Source organism: Scyliorhinus canicula, unplaced genomic scaffold (assembly GCF_902713615.1).
Source record: "Scyliorhinus canicula unplaced genomic scaffold, sScyCan1.1, whole genome shotgun sequence".
Taxonomy (NCBI): domain Eukaryota; kingdom Metazoa; phylum Chordata; class Chondrichthyes; order Carcharhiniformes; family Scyliorhinidae; genus Scyliorhinus; species Scyliorhinus canicula.
This window is the reverse complement of record NW_024055730.1, coordinates 265,286-268,838: the sequence shown is the minus strand read 5'-3', so window position 1 is coordinate 268,838 and position 3,553 is coordinate 265,286.

The window sequence follows — 3,553 nt, the reverse complement described above, 5'->3', positions numbered from 1 at the left end:
GACACCACTAGCTACTGATTGCCAACCAGAGAAACACCCATTAATCCCCACTCTTTGCTTTCTATGAATTAACCAATCCTCTATCCATGCTATTACTTTATCCTTAATGCCATGCATCGTCATCTGATGCAACAACCTTTTGTGTGGCACCTTCTCAAAGGCTTTCTGGAAATCCAGATATACCACATCCGTTGGCTCCCCGTTATCTACTGCACTGGTAATGTCCTCAAACAATTCCACAATTAGTTAGGCACAACCTTCCCTTTATGAACCCATGCTGGGTCTGCGCAATGGGAAAATTTCTATCCAGATGCCTCGCTATTTCTTACTTGATGATAGATTCCAGCATCTTCCCTACTACCGAAGTTAAGCTCACTGGCCTATAATTACCCTCTTTCTGCCTACCTCCTTTTTTAAACAGTGGTGTCACGTTTGCTAATTTCCAAACCACCGGGACCACCCCAGAGTCTAGTGAATTTTGGTAAATCATCATTAATGCATCTGCAATTTCCCTAGCCATCGGTTTTAGCACTCTGGGATGCATCCCATCCGGGCCAGGAGACTTGTCTACCTTTAGCCCCATTAGCTTGCCCATCACCACCTCCTTAGTGATAACAATCCTCTCAAGGTCCTCACCTGTCATAGCCTTATTTCTATCAGTCGCTGGCATGTTATGTGTGCCTTCCACTGTGAAGACCGACTCAAAAAACCAGTTCAGTTCCTCAGCCATTTCCTCATCTCCCATTACTAAAACTCCCTTCTCATCCTCTAAAGGACCAATATTTACCTCAGCCACTCTTTTTTGTTTTATATATTTGTAAAACCTTTTACTGTCTGTTTTTATATTCTGAGGAAGTTTACTCTCAGAATCTATCTTACTCTTTTTTATAGCTTTTTTAGTAGCTTTCTGTTGCCCCCTCAAGATTCCCCAGTCCTCTAGTCTCCCGCCAATCTTTGCCACTTCATATGCTATTTCCTTCAATTTGCTACTCTCCCTTATTTCCTTAGATATCCACGGTCGATTTTCCCCCTTTCACAGCCCACAGTCGTCCTTCCTTTTTGTTGGTATGAACCTAAATGTTAACCGTCTTCGAAGCGTGGATGGTTATATTTCGAACAGCTTTGAAATCGAGCGTGTTGAAAATTTAAACATCTTCTAGGCCAAACATGGGAAAATATTGAATATCGATGCCGAGCATGGCTAAATTTGAAACATCTGCGAGGCCGAGGTTGCCTAAATTTTCAACATCTTCGAGGTTTGGCCTTGCTAAATTTTACCATCTTCAAGGCCAGGCATGGCGCAATTTGAAACGTCTCAGAGGCCGAGGATGGCTAAATTTTAAATGTCTCAGAGACCGAGAGTGGCTCAATTTTAAACATATTTTAGGCCGAGGAGGAAATTTTTAAAAACGTCGTTGATGCAGATCATAACTACATTTTAAACATCTTCGATGCTAAGCATGTGTAAATTTTAAAAGTCTTTGAGGCCGAGCATGGCTAAATTTGCATCTTCCAGGCCGAGCATGGTTAAATTTTCAACATCCTCGAGGCCGGGCTTGGCAAAGTTTTCAACATCTTCGAGGTTGAGCATTGCTAAATTTTACCAACTTCAAGGCCAATCATGGCGAGATTTTAAACGCCTTAGTGGCCGAGGATGGCTATATTTTAACCGTCTTCGATGCCGTGGATGGTTAAATTTTCAACATCTTCGAGGTTGAGCATTGCTAAATTTTACCAACTTCAAGGCCAATCATGGCGAGATTTTAAACGCCTTAGTGGCCGAGGATGGCTATATTTTAACCGTCTTCGATGCCGTGGATGGTTAAATTTTCAACATCTTCGAGGTTGAGCATTGCTAAATTTTACCAACTTCAAGGCCAATCATGGCGAGATTTTAAACGGCTTAGTGGCCGAGGATGGCTACATTTTAAATGTCCCTGAGGCCGAGCGTGGCTAAATTTTCAGTGAATTCGAGGCCGAGGATGGCAAAACCTTCAAAACCTTCGAGGCCGAACATGGCTAAATTTTGAACATCTTATAGGCCGAGGATGGCTAGATTTTGACCATATTTTAGGCCGAACATGGCTAAATTTTAAACTTTTACAATGCCGAGCATGGCCAAATTCTAAACATCTCAGAGGCCGAGGATGGCTAAATTTTAACGGTCTTCGAGGCCAAGCATGGCTAAGTTTTAAACTTCGTGGAGGCCGAGCGTGGCTAACTTTTAAACATCTTCGAGGCCGAGAATGGCTAAACTTTAACCATCTCCAATGCCGAGCATGGCGAATTTTAAACATCTTCGATGCCGAGATTGGATAATTTTTTAGCATCTTCGAGGTTGGGAATTTCTAAATTTTAGCATCTTCAAGGCCAAGCATGACGAAATTTTAAACGTCTCAGAGGCCGAGGATGACTAAATCTTCGATGCTGAGCATTTCTTAATTTTAACCATCTTCATGGAATGAGCATGACGTACTTTTAAATGTCTCAGATACCGAGGATAGCTAAATTTGAAATGTCTTCGGTGCCTTGGATGGCTACGTTTTATACATTTTCTTGGCCGAGAATGAATAAAATGTAAACATCGTTGATGCAGATCATCTTCGAGGCTAAGCATGGCGAAATTTGAATCGTCTCAGAGGCCGAGGGTGGCTACATTTTAAATCTCCCAGAGGCCGGGCATGTATAAATATTAAACATCTTCGACGCCGAGGATGGCTAATATTAACCATCTCCGGGGCCGAGCATGGGGAATTCTAAACGTCTTAGAGGCCGAGAATGGCTAAATTTTAAACATCTTCTAGGCCGAGGATCGCAAAATTTTCAACAGCTTTGAATCGAGTGTGTCTTCATGTGTGTCTACATTTGAAACACCTTTGAGGACAAGCATGGATAAATTTTCAACCTCTTCCAGACCGATCATGGCTAAATTTTCAACATCTTCGAGGCCGAGCATGCCTCAATTTTAAACGTTTCGGAGGCCGTTAATGGCTAAATTTACACTTCTTAGGTGCCAAGGATGGCTAAATTGTGACCATCTTTGAGTCCGAATACGGCTAAATTTTAAACTTTTCCTTGGCCGAGGATGGCTAAATTTTAACCGTTTTCGAGGCAGAGGATGGTTTTCTCAACAGCTTTGAAATCTAGTGTGTCTAAGTTTTAATCATCTTCGAGGCCAAACGTGTCTAATTTTGAACATCTTAGAGGCTATGCATGGCGAAATTTTTAACTTGTTCGAGTCCAAACATGGCTAAATTGTAAACATTTTAGACGTGGAGCATGGCTAAAATTTTCAACATCTTCGAGGTTGGACATTGCTAAATTTTTCCATCTTCAAGGCCAATAATGGCGAAATTTGAAACGCTTTATAGGTCGAGGATGGCTACATTTTAAACATCTTAGAGGTCGAGCATGGCTCAATTTAAACGTCTTATGTGAGGATGGCTAAATTTTGATCATCATTGAGTCCGTGCACGGCTAAATTATAAACATCTACTAGGCCGAACATGGCTAAATCTAAAACATGTTAGAGGCCTAGGATGGCTCAATTTTA